This window comes from Mobula hypostoma, chromosome 4 (assembly GCF_963921235.1).
Source record: "Mobula hypostoma chromosome 4, sMobHyp1.1, whole genome shotgun sequence".
Classification (NCBI taxonomy): domain Eukaryota; kingdom Metazoa; phylum Chordata; class Chondrichthyes; order Myliobatiformes; family Myliobatidae; genus Mobula; species Mobula hypostoma.
In genome coordinates this window covers 180,733,975-180,754,262 of record NC_086100.1, presented here as the reverse complement: position 1 = coordinate 180,754,262, position 20,288 = coordinate 180,733,975, and positions in this window count along the sequence as shown.

Sequence of the window (20,288 nt, the reverse complement as noted above, 5' to 3'; positions counted from 1 at the left end):
TCTTGCTTAAAATGTTGAAAAGAATGTTTCATCTTTAACTTTATGACTTTTGGAGATCAGTTCATCTTCTACTCACTAAACTATTCACAGTAACAGAAATTTTGACCAGGGGTGCCCAAACTTTTGCATGTGTTGACAAGTGGAGGGCCAGCACTTTTTGGAAGTGAGTGGTTGAGAAAAATCCAACTAAGCTGGCACACAATCAAAACTCTCAATCTGTCGTCAACAGGCAATGGTGGCACAACTGGTAGCACTAACCAGAGACCGTCACAGCTGCTTAATACTAAAGAGAAGGTGTTTGAGAAGGGTATTATTAAATTCAAAGACATGAAGGCCAGAATTGAATTGAATGAAGCAGCAACACCAACAATCCTTAAAGCGTATCCAGTACCTTACACACTACGTCCTAAAGTGGATGCTGAACTGCAGAGCTCGGAGGCGTCTGGCATTCTTTCCAAGGTTGAGTGGAATGATTGGGCCACATCCATTGTCCTGGTGATCAAGAAAGGGAAGGCCAGAGCCGTTTGCATATGTGGGGATTTCAAAATGACCTTCAACCTGGTGCTGCGTACTTCGCAGTAACCCCTGCCATGAATAGAAGACATTTTTATTTTTTCAGCAGGCAGGGAGAGGTCTTCAAAGATTGACTTGTCACAAGCCTGCCTGCAAATGGAGATTGAGGAGTCAAACAGGAACCTCCTCACAATCAACACTCAGAGGACTGCCCCAGTATCATCATCTCATCTTTGGCATCGCATCAGCCCCAGCAATTTGGACAAAGAGCAATGAAACAAGTGCTCCAAGATATCCCAGGAACACAATGTTAACTTGAAGACATCATCGTGACTGGCAAGAATGATGAAGAGCACCTCTAGAATCTTGGTAGAGTGCTTACCAAGCTGAGCGACTATAGTTTGCGTGCAAAGAGGGAGAAATGTGAGTTTTTCAAGAATGAAATCTCATATTGTGGATGTGTTATTGACAGGCATGGCTTTCATAAGTCACAAGAGAAGATTGAAGCAGTGCTGTAGGCGCCCAAATCGGATAATGTGTCACAATTCAGGTCATACTTGGGCCTGGTAAACTACTACCACCAGTTTCTCCCAAACATTACTATAGTGCTACACGCATTGAATGCACTTTTGCAGACAGAGGCAAAGTGGGGATGGTCAGAAAGATGAGAAAGAGCGTTCAAGGAAAGAAAGAGACTGATAACGTTGGATGAACTGCTCACCGATTATGACTCACCTTTGCTCATCCGACTGGTGTGCGATGCATTTCCTTATTGCATTGGTGCCATTTTGTCATAGATGATGAAAGTTGGATCTGAACACTCGAATGTGTTTTCTTCAAGATCACTGACGAGCGCAGGACACTACACACAGATCGACTGAAAGGCACTACGAGAACATTGTCTTTGACAAGACATCTGCCAAACCTGATGCCACTCCAGAGGTCCAGAGGTGCTCTCCTGAAAGAAATAGAGTGCCACCCAAAAGACAGAATCTTTAGTATCGTGAAGTTAGTTATAGACTGTTATTATGAAATCATGTTTATTTGAATGTGGTTTGGAAAAGGGAATTTGAATATTTCGTACATATACAGTTTTATGTATCATTAATCTAAAGGGGGAGGAAGTGTAATGTATGGATCTATTTCATTTAGAGCAACAACTCCCCTTAGTACTTACGTGTGGACTGATAACTTACCTATGCGCATTGATCTCTTGTCTACGCATGCATATTGATCTGCTCACTGCTCACTCACTCTCTCGTTCTCTCTGTCTATACAATGTGAATACATTAATGAAAGCCACCTCCTGCGTGTGTGTTTTTATTTAATTGATATGTAGTTGGACAGGTACAACAGAGAGTGAGCAGTTTGAAACTTGCAGGAATATACAAAGTGCCTTTTGGGTACAAAAAAAATTCCTTGTGGCACCGTACTCAGTGGGCAGCATGGTAACATTTGTAAAGAGTTTGTACATTCTCCCCAAGGTCGTGCGGATCAGCAGGATGAAACCAGAGGTTTCATCGAGGGTCAGAGATGGAGAGGGTCAGCAACTTTAAAGTCCTTGGTGTTATCATTTCAGAGGATGTTACCAGGGCTTGGCATGTGAGTGCAATTACAAAGAAAGCATGTCTGTGCCTTTACATCCTAGGAGCTTATGGAGATTTGGTGTGACATCTAAAATCTTGACAAACTTTTGTAGATGTGTGGAGACTATATTGACTGGCTGCATCACAGCCTAGTATGGAAGTAGCAATGACCTTGAATGGAAAATCCAATGGCCTAGTGCATCATGTGTAAAACTCTCACCACCACTGAGCACATCTACACAAATCATTGTCGCAAGAAAGCAGCATCCATCGTCAGGGATCCCCACCACCCACTCTTCTCACTGCTGCCATCAGAAAAAAGGTACAGGAACCTGAGGACACACACCACCAGGTTCAGGAAGAGCTGCTGCCCCTCAACCATCAGGCTCTTGAACAAAAGGGGATAACTTCACTCATCTTCACTTGCCCCATCACTGAACTGTTCTTATAACTCATGGACTCACTTTCAGGAACTCTTCATCACATGTTCTCAAAATGTATTGCTTATTTATTATTATTGTTATTATTATTTCTTTCTTTTGTAATTGCACAACTTGTCTTTTGCACCCTGGTTGCCCACCCCAGTGGAGTGATTTTTCATTAATTCTATTATGTCTATTGGATTTATTGAGTATGCCTGTAAGAAAACAAATGTCATGGTTGTACACGATGACTTATATAGTATGTACTTTGATAATAAATTGACTCTGAACTTTGATTTCTTCTGTGTGGTCCAGTTTTCTCCTGCATTCCAAAATGTACGGTTAGGGTAGTGAGTTGTGGTGATGTTTTGCTGGTGCCAGAAGCATGGTGACACTTGCAGAATTCCCCCAGCACAACTCTTGGACTGCATTGGTGGTTGATGCAAACAATGCATTTCACTGTGTCAAATAAATCAAATAAGGCTAATCTTGTTTCAGTCATGTGTAACCAGCATCAGCTAATCCAGAAACATTGACATGATGCCTCTCAATGTATCAAACACTTTCAGGTGTTTGAGGTTGCTATTACGAATAATTCCCCGATTGGCAGAAAAAAGTATTAGAGTCATAGAGTAACACAGCACAGAAACTGGGCTTTTAGCTCAGGGTGTCCGTGGTAACCAGCAAGCTATTCTCATATTCCTCTCATCACAGGAGATTCTGCAGATGTTGGAAAATTTAAACAACAGGTATAAACTGCTGGAAGAACTCAGCAAAATCAGGCAGCTTCCATATTGGGAAATAAGCGGTCGATGTTTTGGTCCTGATGGAGGGTCTCAGCCCAGAAAGTCAACTGATTAATCCCCTGCATAGACACTGCCAGACTTGCTGAGTTCCTGCAGCATATTTTGCGTATCACTCATATCTCTCTAAACCCTTCGTATCCAACGACTTATCCAAATGTCTATTAAATGCTATTATGGTCCCTGCCTCAAACACTTCCTCTGACAGCTCGTTCTTTATATGCACCACCCATTATGTGAAGAAGTGTCCATCATGTCCCTTTCAAAAACTTTTCACCTCTCACTTTAAAGCTACGTATGCCCTCCAGTCTGTTAGTTCCCCTTCATGTGAAAAAGACTATGTGTGTTCACCCTGTCTGTACCCTTCATCCCTCAATAAAGTCCTTGCCAACACAACGTCTCCCTGTATCTCAGGCCCTGAGTCTTGGCAGCATCCTTGTCAATCTTCTTTGCACCCACATCAGTTTAAAGATCATTTTCCTATAACCAGGTGGCCAAAATTCTGTACTCAGGACTCCAATCATCATATACAGTTATGTGCTGGAACTTATGTGATGAGATTAATGTATATGATGTGCACAGAAGCTGTTGTGCATCCAAGCAGAATGTTTTCTATGGTACATTAATAAAAATTGATGAGTCAAAGAGGCCCTGCTAAATTTCCCCTTCAATATTTAATATTCAATTGGTATGAGAGCTTAGCAGAATCAGGTTTAATATTTACTTATCTATGTTTATTTACTGATATAGTGTAGAATAGGCCACTCAGGCCCTTTGAGCCATGCTGCCCATCAATCCTAGCCTAATCACAGGACACTTTACAATGACCAATTAACTTATTATTCGTTACGTCTTTGGACAGTGGGAAGAAACTCAGATACCTGGAGAAAACCCATGGTACAGACACCTTACAGTCGACATCAGAACTGAACTCCAAACTCTGAGGCCCCGAGCTGTAAGTGTCGCGCTAACTACCACGCTACTGAGGCACTGACGTATGCTGAGAAGTTTGTAGTTTTGTGGCAGCATTACATTGCAATACATGATAATGTAAAAAACACTATAAGTTACAATAATAAGTATATATTAAAAAATTAAATAAGTACTGCAAACAGGGAGGTAAAATAGTGAGGTAATATTCATGGGTTCACTGTCCATTTGGAAATCTGATGACGGAAGGGAAGAAGCTGTTCCTGAAACATTGAATGCCTGTCTTCAGGCTCCTGTGACTCCTTGATGGTAGCAATGAGAAAGTGGCATGCCCTGGGTGATGGGGGTCCTTAATGATGGAAGCCGCCTTTTTGAGGCATCGCCTTTTGAAGATGTCCTTGATGCTGGGGAGGCTAGTGTCCATGATGGAGGTGGGTAAAATTACAACTTTCTGGAGTTCTTTAAAGACTGTGCAGTGGCTCCTCCTTGGCAGACAGTGATGCAACCAGTTGGAATGCTCTTCGTGGTACACCTGTAGAAATTTGTCTTTGGTGACATACCAGTCTTCTCAAACTCCTAATGAAGTATAGACATTGAAGTGACTTCTCTGTAATTGTATCAATATGTTGGGCCCAGGATAGACCTTCAGAGATGTTCACACTCAGGAAATTGGATCAGCTCACCCTTTCCAGTGATGATCCCTGGATGAGAAATGGTGTGTGTTCCCTTGACTTCCCCTTCCTCAAGTCCACAATCAGTTCCTTGGTTTTAATGATGTTGAGTGCAAGGTTGTTGTCATGACACCACTCAACCAGTTGATCTATGTCTCTCCTGTACACCTCTTTGTCACCATTTGAAATTCTACCAACAATAGCTGTGTCAACAGAATATTTGAGCTGGGCCTCGCAACATAGTCATGTGTGAAGAGAGGGTAGAGAAATGGGTTAAGCACACATCCCTGAGGTGCACCAATGTTGCTTCTCAGTGAAGAGGAGATGTTATTTCAAATCCATGCAGACTATTGTCTCCCAGTGAGGAAATCAGAAACCAAAACACATATAGCATGAACTCTAGAGTCCTCTAAAAACAAGTCCAATCCACAAACTGCGCCAAGCAAACATTCCCGAAGACCCAAGACTCATGCAGCTTCCTCTGGTAGCAGCTAGTGAGTGAGAGAGAGAGGGAGAGATCAGAGATAAGCAAATTAGTTAAGAATTTAACTAGTAAAATTAGTTATTTCTATCCTAAATCCACTGCCTATTTTAGCCAGCGACACCACATAATCATGACAGCACCAACAAAAGCTGCTAATGGTGTCTCTGAGCAATTAGCAATGGTTCTCATTTACTAGATGCTAGTCCCTTTGAAACCCAGTCATTAATTTGTAAGTGAGCTAACAAAATGAATCGCAAACTGAGAAACAAGCTATCACACGCAAAATTCTGGAGGAATTCAGCAGTGCAGACAGCATCCACATAAATGAATAAATAGTCAATGTTTCGGGCAGAGACCCTTCATCAAGATTGAGTGGGAAGGGGGAAGATGCCAGAATTTAAAGGTGGGGAGGGGAGAAAGAGGTTAGCTGGAAGGTGATAGGTGAAGCCAAATGGGTGGGAAAAGGCAAATCCTTGCCACACATGCATATCCAGATGATAAGTAGTCAATATCAGTTTGAGCAATTTCTGAAGAACAATGAATGAAACACCCATTCACCTCTCCTTACTGTTGTCTATTTATATTTCAGTAATACAGTATCTGAGTAATCTTGTAAATGTGATTAAGTATTCTTTGTTGCTTATATATTTCATTATGGTTATACGTGAAAATATGGGAATTGCATATGTCATGATGCTACCATGTGTTACGTACGCAGCTCGCTTAAAGTAAAAAATGGGAAGTACATAACTATCTCCTGACTCTTTCGTTTTCCTTTGAATTAGTTTAATGTTTTGGAGTTCCAAAAATAACACTTATGGCTTCCCTATTCCAGCTTCACATGGGGAAACTGTGAAGCAGGTTTGTAGAGTAAAGGAGGTACTGAAGAAGCAGGTCATGGAATGTTGATCAATATTAAAAATAATAATAATAATACTTCATTGATCCCAAGTGGGAAATTCTTTTGTTACAGCAGCAACATTTAAAAACACACTTAGCTGTGTACTTAACTAATAATAAATTCAGAATGATTATATACACAGGAGTAGTGTACCAATGTGCAATAATAATGTACAAAATAATAAAGCAGAGATTATTGTACTATGATGTGTGTTCTCCTATCGCACAGAGATGAACTGTTGTATATGCTTATTGCATTTGGTGGGGAAGATTTTCTGTAATGATTGTTGTGACAGCAGAGCTGAATGAGCCTGTTCGAAAGGGTGATCTGCTGCTCATTCAGTAGGTCATGGAGAGGACTGTCCATTATGGATAACAGTTTGTTTAGTGACCTCATCCCCACCACTAACTCAAAAGAGTTTGGGTTGTAGCCAAGGACGGATCCAGCCTTTTTGAGGAGTTTATTTAGTCTTTTTGCATCACCAGCACTGATGCTGCTCCCACAAAATACTGTAAAGCTGCAAAGAAGACTGCCCTTGCTACAACAGACTGGTAAAAGATCTCCAGCAACCTGCTGCACACATTGAAGGATCTCAGCTTCCTTAGAAAATAGAGTTTGCTCATCCCCTTCTTGTAAACAGCCTTGGTGTTGGTTTTTCAGTCAAGTCTGTTGTCGAAGTGAACATCCAAGTATTTGTACTCCTCCACCACCACAACAGCTTCTCCCAGAATGCATACAGGATTCATCACAGTCCTTGTCCTCCTAAAATCAATCACCACCTCCCTGGTTTTAGCCATGTCCAGGAGCAGGTGATTCCACCCACAGTCCCCTGCACTCCAACTCCTGCCCTTCTCTGATATACCCAATGACTGCAGAGTCATCAGAGAAGTTCTGCAAGAGGCAAAACTCAGAGTTGTACTGAAAGTCTGAGATGTACAGTTTGAACAGAAATGGAGACAGGATCATTCCTTGTGGCACTCCAGTGCCACTCACCACCATCTCAGACGGAGAACTACCCAGCCAAATAAACTGGGATCTATCTGTCAGGTAGTTGGCAATCCAGGAGATAGTGGATTTTTTTAATGCTCATCCTCTCACCCAGAAGAAGTGTCTGGATTGTATTGAAGGCCCTGGAGAAATCACAAAATGTGATTCTCAGAATGCCACCAGCACCATCCAGGCGGATTGTTATTATTATTAAGCAGGTCGTGGAATGCTGATCAAACATCACCAGAAAACATTGTGCCTAGATGAATGGTCTCGACCCAGAATATCACCTGTCAATTTCCCTCCACAGAGGTTGCCTAACCTGCTGAATCCATCCAACATGTTGTTTGTTTGTGCTCATACCAGCATCTGCAGTCCCCTGTGTCACCAGAAAACATCTACATGCAGAATTTCTTGAAATTCTCCAAGAGTAATGCTAGTTCAATTGAAAATAACATGTATGCAAAAGCTTGGGATGATGGAAAAAAGGGGTTGCTATATGAGGAGCATTTGATTGCTCTGAGCTGTAGACCATAGCACTCCATACCCCTACCATCCATGTACCTATCCAAACTTCGCTTAAATGCTGAAATCAAGCTCATATGCAATACTTGTGCTGGTAGTTCGTTCCACACTCTCACAACTGTCTGAACAAAGAAGTTTCCCTTCAAGTTCCTCTTAAACTTTCACCTTAATGCATGATCTCTAGTCGTGGCCTCACCGAATCTCAGAGGAAAAAGCCTGATTACATTTACCCTATCTATATCCCTCACAATATTGTATGCATCTATCAAATCTCCACTCAATCTTCTATTTTCCAAGGAATAAAGTAATAACTTATTCAATCGTTCCATATAACCTGGCAACATCCTTGTAAAATCCTCTCCTGTCAGATTCCCCCTTCTCCAGCTCTTCATCTCTTTCAACTTCCCAGGTTTTCACTTCACCGCTCCCCCTCGTCCGGTTTCATCTGTCACCTACCACCTTGTACTTCTTCCTCCCCTCCCCCCACCTGCTTGCTCTAACTTCTCATCTTTTTTTCTAGTCCCGATGAAAGGTCTTGCCTCAAAATGTCAACTGTTTACTCTTTTCTTTAGATACTGCCCAGACTCTTCCATCATTTTGTGTGCATTGCTCGGATTTCCAGTGCCTGCAGATTTTCTCCATCCTTGTAAAGTTTCTCTGTTATCTTTCAAGTTTATTTACATCTTCCCTGTAGATAGGTGATCAAAACTGCATAAAATATTCCAAATTAGGTCTCACCAATGTCATCTGTAACCTCAACTTAACATCCTATCTCCTATGCTCAGTGCTTTGACTTATGAAGGCCAATATGCCAGAAGCTTTTTTTAAGACCCTATCAACCTGTGACACCAGTTTCAATGCACTATGGACCTGTAATTCCTTTGTTCTACCAGATCCCTTTGTTCTACAGTACTCCTCAGTGCCCTACCATTCACAGTGTAAGACCTGTCCTGGTTGGTCCTATTAAAGTGCAACACCTCGGACATGTCTGCATTAAATTCCATCTGCCATTTTTCAGCCCACTTTTCCATTTGGCCCATATCCCGCTGCAAGCCATGATAGTCTTCCTCGCTGTCCACTACACCCCCAGTCTTGGTGCAAATTTGCTGATCCAGTTAACCACATTATCTCTAGCTTGCCCCACGAAGCTAACATCTAATGCAATGTCTAATACCTTACCTTGCATGTTGAGCAACTGAACTTTCTTGACTTGACCAATCCCATGTGGGAACTTGTCAAATACCTTGCTAAAGTCCATATAAAGAACAGCCATTGCCTTGCCTTCATCAACTTTCCTGGTAACTTCCTTGAAAAACTCTATAAGGTCAGTTAGACATGACCTACCATGCAAAAAGCCATGCTATCTTTAATATGTCTATGTTTATCCAAATATTCATACATCCAGTCCTTAGAATACTTCCCAATATAGTTCACACAAATGACGTCAGGTTCACTGGCCTATAAATTGCTGGTTTATTTTTAGATCCTTTCTTAAATAGCAGAACAACATTGACTATCCTCCAATCCTTCAGCAGCTCACCTGTCGCTAAGAATGACTTAACTAACTCTGCTAGGGCCCTAACAATGTCTGCACTTGCCTCCCACAAATTGCAAAGGACACCATGTCAGGCCCTGAGGATTTATCCATCCTAATTTGTCTCAAAACAGCAAACACCTCCTCCTCTGTAACCTGTACAGAGTCCATGAAGTTGATGCTGTTTTGCCTCACTTCTATGAACCCCATGTCTTCCTCCTGAGCAAATACAGATGCAAAAAATGCATTTAAGAACTCTTGTATCTTTTTTGGTTCCACACGTGGATTACCATTCTTATCTTCCAGAGGAGCAATTTTGTCCCTTGCAATTATTTTGCTCTTAATATATCTGTAATATATCCCTTAGGATTCTCCTTCACCCTGTCTGCTAAGGAAACCTCATGACCTTCTGTAGTCCTCCTGATTTCTTTAAGTGTTCTCTTGCATTTCTTGCACTCCATAAGCACCTAATTTATTCCTACCTGCATATACTTGTAAAGCACTTCCTTTTGTTCTTAGCCAGGTTGAGTTTGTAAAATCTTTTGTTTGAATAAATATATGTGGTGTAATGAATGAAATCCTTCTGAGCAATAATTAAAGGTTTAAGGCTATGACTCATTTAAGGATTATGTTATGTGACTGGATTGCTTTCAGACTTCAGCAATGTGTGTTGGAAGTTTTATAAGCTATCAGTGAGGGGACATTGTTGGAGCTCATGCACTTTACTCGAACCTTGAGTGAGTCATGCCCACTTTTGTTAGAGATTAAGATACCGTTGAGTAAACACCTTTTACAGCTACCATTACCATTAAGGAATGTCAAAAGTGCTAATCTTGTCTGAAAATGTATTTGGCACTAATTTAAGGTAGGACACATGTTTTAAAATCAATAAAAAGAAGTAACTTTAGTTTATTTTTAGCTTGATGTCAACTATAGAAAATTATTTAGGGATCAACTTTATTTGCCTTACACATTTACACGTGTTTGGAATTACTATAATACGACATGCAAAATACAAAGACACATCCAACACATAAAGAATAAAGAAATATAAGGACCATTCTTCCTAATGCCAAAATTTATGATAGCTTTTCCTGATACCTCTTTACCCTTTAAGGTGAAATATCAGGACGGTGGTGATAATCAAGATGCAACTGTTCATGTCCAAGATAGCAAAACTGTGGCCACACAATTGGAAACCATACTTCTAAGATTTCATGTTTCTAGTGATAACCTTTTCCAGTTTTTGCTAAAATTGGGTCAGTAGTATGAATCCATATTGTTTAGCTTACTTAAAATCTGAGTCTTGGCCTGTATAATAACAGCAAAAATCAATGGCACTTGATGGTTTCAGGTGCAATCACTTACATCTGAGGTTGACCTGAAGGCATTTACGAGGAGTGATTGATAAGTTCATGGCCTAAGGTAGAAGGAGTCAATTTTAGAAAACCTAGCACATTTATTTTTCCTACATACGGATCCCTTCTTTGTAGAAGTCGACGTCTTGGACCTCCAGAAAGTGGTCCACAGCAAGGGTGATAAGTTCGTGGCCTAAGGTAGAACTTCAAATTTTCTGCATTTTCACACAAAGTGTTGAACTGCATGTGTATCTAACAAGAGCTGTATAACTCATCTCCTTCTTCCTTAGGCCATGAACTTATCAATCACCCCTCATGTATCTTGAGGCGGTTTGAAGATTGCTAGAGGCTTCATTGCTTCCCTGTTTAGGATTGGAAGTAAATATAACAGATTGTTTACTGACAATATTGCACCTGCCGGTGAGTTGGAGAAGAGGCAAGGTATGTGACTCACTGCAAACAATCTTCTCTACAGCAAACAAGTCAATTTACAAGTGCTTAAGAAATGGCTCTATTCTCATTGGATTTTAGAAGAATTGGAAATGATTTGATAGAATCATTTAAGTTTCTGAAGTAGATTGACAGGGAGGGAAAAGGGTGTGAGTAGAGAGGATCTGACCATCTGGATATTGTTTTCCATCAGGGATGGAGATTACAACTAATTATGAAGTGTTTGACATTGAACAGGTTATACTTTTGCTCATTTGAGTTCAGAAGTAGATAATGTTATGGAAATATGTAAGATTATGAGGGGGATAGTTTGAATACAGAGAGGTTGCTTCCAACAGTGAAAGTAACTAGAAATAAGAGGCTTAGGTTTGAAATAATGGCTTACGCATTTAAAGCGGAGATGAGGAGAAATTTATTTTCTTAAGAGCTAGTGAATTGCAATTTTCCATTCCAGAGAGCTGAGTGCCACAGTACCGTAGCAGTTAGTGTAACACTGCTAAGGCATCAGCAACTTGGGTTCAATTCCTGCTGCGGTCTGTACAGAGCTTCCATGTTCTCACCATGGCTGTGCGGGTTTCCTCCAGGTGCTCAGGTTTCCTCCCACATTGCAAAGACACATGGGTTAGTTAGTCACATGGGTTTAATTGGGTAGTATGGGCCTGTTGAAGGACCTGTTACTATCAAGCATCTCTAAGAGACATTGAATATGTTCTTATTGGACTGCAAAGCTGCAAAGAGGTGATAAGGTGCAATTGATATTATAATAATCTTATGGAATGACAGAGAAGGCTTGAGCCACTGATTGGTTTATTCCCTGCTCTTGTTTCTTATGCTTCTAACTCATTGAAATCTATTGAGTATTGAATGGTGTAGATGGAATAGATATAGAGAGGGTGCTTCCAGTAGTGGGAGAGTCCAGGGCCAGAGGGCATGGCCTCAGAATAGAAGGATGCCCCTTTGGAGCAGATAAGGAGGAATTTTGTTAGCCAGAGGGTGGTGTATCTGTGGACTTCTTTGCCACAGACGGCAGTGGAGTGTTTCAGGTTCATCAGCACCAGAATAAGAAGAAACAGATAGAGGTGGCAGGAACTGTCTCACCCACAAAGCAAAATTCTCCATCAGTACAGCAAGAATGCAAGAAATTTCATGTCTTTACAATTACTTCATACTTCATACAGTATTTATCCACTCTCCAGATGTAGGTCATGTACCTTATCATGGGGCCATCAGACAAAGGATCCAAAAGCTTCAAAGACTGTCTTTATCACAATGTTATAAGACTCTTGAGTGGATCCCATATACCATAAAGATGATCTCTGTTGTATAAGTGGTCCATTCAAGAGTCTTACAACCTTAACATGGCCCATGCATTTTAATTATCTGCTTGCACTACACTTTCCCTGTAACAATATATTATAAATTTTGATTTTTTTCCTACTTATTGCACTGCCTCAACATATTTATGTTTTAACGATTAAAGCGATTATCTTTATTTGTTACATGCGTCACATTGAATCAGTAATGATTCTGCTAGCGCTGCAAGTGTCAACATGCTTCTGGCACCGACAGTGCTGGCCCACGACTCACTCGCCCTAACCCTAATCGTATGTCTTTGGAAGGTGAGATGAAACCGGAACACCAGAAGGAAACGCACATGGCCAAGGGGAGGACTCCTTACAGATCACTGTGGGAATTGAACCCTGAATGATTTTACAACTGGCACCGTAAAGTGTCGCGTCAACCGCTATACTACTGTGCCACCCATTTGGAATGATCTGTCCGAATGGCATTCCAAACAGAAACTTTTCTCTTTTTCTTGCTACATGTGACAATAATAAATCAATTACCAATAATGAAAAATTATTCCGTGCTTTCTTTGCTCGTTAGGTTAAAACCTGTTACGTACCCCGTAACTGGGTTGCCAAACCAGCAGAAATGGATCACTCAGTTGGAGTCTGGAGTACTAGAACTAAGAAAGTTTTATTAAAGAAACAAGCAACACAGTAATCGAAAGGATAATAAATGCAACGGTTCAGTGATGATAAACACACATGTGCACAGAATTAAGATAACAGCATCAATCAAGCTCTATCGTTGTCTAGGGGTAAATGACCAATTTCAAAATGACTCAAAGTTCAGTCCAGTTTGTAGTTCAGTTCGCAGTAATCGTTGCCATGGCGATGGACAAGGTGGGGGAAGAGAGACATAGAATAGGAACAACTCATCATTCAGCACAGCTTCACTCACAGACCAGCGAGATGGCTCACAAACAGCATTTGGGCGGGTCCTTGGTGATGTCACCTGAGGTCACCGACTGTGACCCCTCCTCCAGATGCGGTCGATCCTCTGCAGTGAACCCGGCACCCAGGCAAGGGCGGACACACACCGGGTTCCCGCTGATTGTACCTTTCCACCCACTCGTGAGAAGCGTACCGCTTCCAGGGTCTCGTTACCTCGGGTGGCGTGTGTGTCTGTCTTAGCGAACCTGTCCCTTTTTATCCCCCTGCTGGGGTATCGCCTGTCCATCACTTCAAACAGTTCAGGGTTCAAAGGGGGGGAGCCGCTCCAGACAGCTCTTCCTCCCACATCCCTTCATTACACATCTCCAGACGCTGCTCCATTGTTCCTTATCTCTCCTTCCCCTGAGGGCAGGTAGCAGACCAACTGCTGATGCCACTGATGCTAGCCCAGGCCAGCAAACATCTTAATTTTATGTGTATTCTCGTAACAAACCGTAAAACGGTGACGAATAAAATTGAGGCCTTTCACAGGAGAGAAAAGCACTGCATTAACGGCTGGAAGTGATGACCCCACAGCTGTTACACTGCTGTGACTGTGCTGCTAACTTGGCAGGAAGCTGGGAGAGTTGATTTCAACTTTGCTTAGGTTCTGGCCAGTGACTACAAACTGCTGGTGATAACAACTCATCATGAGCGTGTTTCTGATCTACATTTCTCATGGGAAAGAGTACAGAATTATGGAGTAGTTAGAGGGGGCTGGGGTGAATCTATGGACAAATTTAAGTTCAAAGTTCAAAGCAATTTTATTATTGAAGTACTTATATGCCACCATATACAACCATGAGATTCATTTATTTACAGGCATTTACAGTAAAATAAAGAAATACAATAGATATACTTAACAAAGATTGACAAACAACAAATATGAAAAGGAGAGCTAATTGTGCTGATAATAAATAAACAAACAAATAATAAATAAATACATAATACTGAGAACATCTGTTGTAGAGTCCTTGAAGGTGAGTCCAGTTCAGTGTTGAGGTGAGTGAAGTTATCCACTCTGATCCAGGAGCTTAATAGTTATAGGGTTCCTGGCCAGCTGATGGACAGAGGATGCAGCCACCCATTTGAAAAGAATTAAAACATGGAAAAAAATGGTTCCTGTTGAGTCCTTTAGGGGGAGTGCAGGTAGAATACTGCCTCACGGGACATAGTACTTTACCTCATGTTAAAATTACCCTCCTAACCAGTACTTCTTGTTTTTAACCCTTTGGGGTAGCTTTCTTCCACACTCAGTGGCCATTTTATATTCAATACCTCCTGTCCCTAAAAAGTGGCCACTGACTGTATGTCTGTGGTCTTCTGCTGCTGAGGCCCATTCACTTCGAGGTTAGACGTGTCGAGCATTCAGAGATGCTCTTCTGCACACCACTGCTGTAACGCATGGTTATTTGATTTACTGTTGCCTTCCTGTCAACGTGAACCAGTCTAATCATTCTCCTTTGACCTCTCCTATTACCAAGACATTTTTGCCCATAGGACTGCTACACACTGGCTGCTTTATTTTTCTTGTGCCATTCTCTGTAAAATCTAGAGGCTGTTGAGCACGAAAATCCCAGGAGATCAGCACTTTCTGAGATACTCATACCACCCAGTCTGGCACCAACAATTATTCTACAGTCAGTCACTTAGATCACATACTGTATCTTCCCTATTCTGTCAGAACAAGAAGTTAACATCCTGACCATGTCTGTATGTTTTCATCCATTGAGTTGCTGTCATATGATTGCCTGACTAGATATTTGTATTAACAAGTATACCTAATAAAATGGCCTCTGATGGTATGACCAAATTTAGCCTAGATATTCTAATTCCTTCAAATTTAATGAATAGCTAGTCACTGGGAAATTTATTAACTGCCTCATAAAGTTGTAAGCACACAGGTCCTGTGGAATTACTAAGCGCCCAAGGATTTCTACTTTCAATGAGCTGGCATTTCAAGCTTGAGAAAGTTTAATTGGCTGATGTGCATTCTAAAAAGCATTAGCTGAAATGAAAGCTCATGAGAGTCAGGACAAGTAATTGACCCAGTCATGAGACAAAGGGCAGGGACATTAAATTTTGTAGTTGAATTTAAAATAAATGATTTGAATAGTCCTGTTTAGGGTACAGCTGTAAAATGGTTATATTACTGGATTGGTATTCCAAGGTTCAAGGTTGTTTAATGTCACTTCCAGGCCACATGTAGAATAGAACAAAATAATTGTCACCCTGGTCAAATACAGCACAAAAAAACACTATAAGATAAAGGACACAATAAACAAGATGCTGAGATACATCCTAGAATGTGCTGGAATACATCATCAGTGATGTAACCTGAGGTCACCGAGTGTTTCAGGTCTTTCAACATCAGACATCCTTGCCCAGGTGACTCAGTTAGGGCTGATCAGGCCCTGGCTTGTGTCCCAGCATCAATGGTCCATGGGTCACACCTCTTGATCCATATTCATCTGGAGGCTCACTAAGCAGCTTCAGTGATGGTCTTGATGGCTTTTCTCTTCTGAGATTTATGGATTGGTCTGTAGCACCAACTAACTGTACTTCATTTGGTCTTTTTCAATTCTATGATTTTTTTTTGTGTTCTTGCCCATTTTATCTTCTTATGGATCGGTGGGCTGGGGATTTGGGTGAGGGAGGGTTTGCAGGTATTTTGGGTTTGCGGGGTTCTGTTTCTTTTTTTCTTTTTGTGCTGGGGGGTTGATGTTTTTCTTTCAACTGTTGATATGGTTTTCTGTATTATATGGTGATCTGGAGAAGACAAATCTCAGAGTTGTATCCTGCATACATACTTTGATAACAAAATGAACCTTTGAACCTTTCTTCAGCCCCTGTAATGCCAAAGAGAGAATAGATCCTACAGAGTGAACAGCCAGCAAAACCCCTACACCCCACTTCTGTAAGTTCACAATGTGCTCCTTATCACTCCGGCAATTCCTGGTATTTGACTTCATATGCTCAAAAGCCTCCTCAATCCAGTCTTTTCAAGGTGTTGTCAGTTCTACCATGACAACCAGCTTCGAGGTTTCTGACAGAATGACCACATCAGGTCTCTGTGATGACGATGCGATGAAGTCAGGGGAACTTTAATTGCTTGCCAAGATCGACTTTCAGTTGCCAGTCAGACACAGTGGCAAGCAAGCCTGCTGGTGATCTGGGCTGAGGCTGTGGCTGTGGCTGGTTTTCAGCCTTAACAAAACTATAGGCTTTCTGGGTTGGTGGAGGCGCTTATTGTTGTTAATGGCTGAGGAGATATTTTCAGCCACTGCCTTCAGCACCTGGTTGTAACGCCAGTGGTAACGGCCTTTTCCCAGGGCTACATAAGGTAGCTTATATACATAAGTTGATTGTATGTACTGTATATAAAGTGGGGATAAGTATCGGAATCTCTGTAATTAAGGTGACTCTGACAGGAATGATAAAGTAGTGGTGCGGGGTACAGCCTTACTTCTTGGGGAAAATAATTGTTCTTTCGTTCGCTGGTCCTGGCATGGATACTACACAGCCTTCTCCCTGATGGGAGCGGGACAAATAGTCCATGGGCAAGATGGGTAGGATCCTTGATATTATTGGCCTTTTCCAGGACCATTCTGTATACATGCTCTTGATGGTGGGTAGGCTGGTGCCAGTGTTGCATTGGGCTGTTTTAACTACCCATTGTAAAGCCTCCCTGCTATTGAGTATATCAATCTGGTACTAGGAATTCAAATATATGCCACAAAGCTTCTGAAGCCAAATTCAATTAGTTATTTTTAATATGGAATAAGTAGCTAGTTAAAAACTCTTTGATTATTTCATCTCTCTAATGTTCATAAGGGAATTACATTTTCTGTCCTCATCCAAGATATGTGGTTCACTCTGCCTTTCGAAATGGCTTTATACATCATTCTGCTTGGGATGAATAAAGCATAGAAGGCTTGCGAGTATTTCTCATAAATTGTGAAAGAGTTTTTTTAAAAATGGTGCTGAGTACTCAAATATTTACACTGTTATGGATGTATTGGTCAGCAGTGATCTTACAGCTGGTGTTGCTGACTGCGGTAAAATACCAGCAATCAGGTTTAGTTATTTTTTATTTGTTGACAGGATGCAAATACTGCTGTCAGCACCAGAATTTGTCATCTTGAATTGTCCTTAAAGTAAGAAATCTATTGTGCCAACCAAATTTGTGCTTTTGGTGCACCCCTACATTATAGAACATAGGACATAGAACGTTACAGCACAGTACAGGCCCTTTGGCCCACAATATTGTGCTGACTTTCTAACCTGTTCCAAGAACAATCTGATTCTGCCCTCTCGCATAGCCCTCCATTTTTCTATCATCCATGTGCCTATCTAAGAGTCTCTTAAATGAATTTGATGCATCTGTCTCTACCACCACCCCTGACAATACGTTCCCGGCAGCCACCACTCTCTGAGTAATAAACTTCCCTCTATACTTTCCTCCAATTACCTTAAAATCATTTCCCTTCATATTAGGAACTTCTGACTGCATAGAAAGTCTCTGGCTATCCATTCTATCTATACCTCTTATCATCTTGTACACCTCTATCAAGACAACTCTCCAAAGGGAAAAGCCCGAGAAAACCACCCATATTGTGATTTTCTGTAATGCAAACCCATGACAAAAATTGTTCTTTCATTTGTTTTGTCTGTGTCCTGACGAAGGGTCTCGGCCCGAAACGTCGACTGTACCTCTTCCTAGAGATGCTGCCTGGCCTGCTGCGTTCACCAGCAACGTTTATGTGTGTTGCTTGAATTTCCAGCATCTGCAGATTTCCTTGTGTTTGCGTTTTTGATTTGCACTCTGTTTATTTTATTTTTTCTTCTCCCATAAATTCTGAAAGAGAGGATTTTTATTCCATATCTCACTTTTTTGGCAGTGATTTATGATTTCCTTAAGGACGAATTTCCATTACCAGAATGCAAGAGTACAATACATAAGGAAGGTAGATTCCATTTACTGAACTATTAATGTTATTTTTTAAAATAAAAGCATTGTCACCATTGGGCTGTTTATGACAAAAATCGGTAATTAATTTAATTACTCAAATTGAAATTGCCATCCAAACATTGAAAAAAAATCTAAAAAAAAATTTTAAAAAATAAAATAAAATAGTCTCAGACTGGGGTTTATGTTTTTGGGGGCCAAGGTGTTTTGACTCCAATTTTGAGGGTTTCTCATGCAGATGATCAGCAGACTCAGAGACAGGTGGGCAGGAGGTGCTTGAAGGAGACAATGGATTTAATGTGTTTCTTCTGCTGTCTATTATATGCTTCTATATGCACCTGACAATTAGTACTAGAACTTTGTTCACTTTAGTTGTTTATGGGTCATGGATTTCCAAGATAATGTTATATTTTTCAAAAAGCCTTTGACGCATTTTCTTTGTGCTGGCGGTAAGGCAGAGGTGTGCACGGATGCAGCAGCTACTCTGGGTCCAATCAAAAGTGTACCTGTTCATCCTTTACGCCTTTTTTTACAATTGTAAGTCTCTGCTGGATACCACAAACATCAAGTACTGCAGGACTATCCCATCGGTGAGTTGCCTGATGGTGATGGAGTGTAGTTGTCTGAACTTCGTGTGTACTGCTCATGTGCCGAGATGGTGCACGGTGTGAGTGATTGCTGTGGATCAGGAATTCCCAACCTGGAGTCCGAGGTTAATGGTAGGAATCCATGGCATAAAACAGGCTGGAAACCTTTATCTTGGATGTTTCATTGTGATCAGAAGACACAGTTGGACATTTGTAAAGTAGTTCAGGTACATTTGCAAGATTGGCTGTGGGGGAGCTGTGTTGCCCCGAGGACTAGGCCCCTTCACGGGGTAGTCTGTTGCAGTCACCCTGGGGAGGAGATGCTGGGAGTGGTGTGAGAGAGAGAAAAGTCTCTGTGGGTGTGCTGGAATCTGTACTGTGTTGGGGGCTAACCTCACCTGTTGGTACTGCTCTCCAGTGTTTGCTCAGTGGAAGAACAAACTAGACCAGGGCAACTTACCATCAATCTACAGTCATGCCACTCAGAGACTTAGGCTATATTTTTTTTTTCTTTGTGGCTGTATGTTTTTCTGCAATCGTAATCATATTCATGTATGGTTGAATGATAATTTAACTTAACTTTGAATTTGAGCTTGAATTTCAATCTGTAATGGAATTTAGGGTAAAGTATCAAAGGAAGTTTTGAAATTTGGTATTAGTCATATGAGTAATGTGGCCTTCTAACCAAAGGTGACTGAGTGTAATTATAACTTTGATGTTGGGATACTGGCTTGGGACAGGACACTGGATTTGGAAGATATTACAGAGGATGCATGTCACAAACAAAAGAAAATCTGCAGATGCTGGAAATCCAAGCAACACACACAGAATGATGGAGGAACTCAGGGGGGCAGGCAGCATCTATGGAAAAGAGTACAGTTGATGTTTCGGGCTGAGACCCTTTGGCAGGATTGGGGGAAGAAGAAGGATGAGTCAATGATAGAAGGTGGTGGGATGGGAAGAAGAAACACAAGGCGATAGGTGAAACTGGGAGGGGCGAAGTAAAGAGCTGGGAAGTTGATTGGTGAAAGAGATACAGGTCTGGAGAAGGGGGAATCTAATAGCAGAGGACAGAAGGCCATGGAAGAAAGAAAAAGGGGGAAGGGAGAACCAGAGGCAGGTAATAGGCAGGCAAGGAGATAAGGTGAGAGAGGGAAAAGGGGATCAGGAATAGAGGGCGGGGGCATTACAGGAAGTTCGAGAAATTGATATTCATGCCTTCAGGTTGGAGGCTACAGAGATGGAATGTAAGGTTTGTTCCTCCAATCTGAGTGTGGCCTCATCACAAC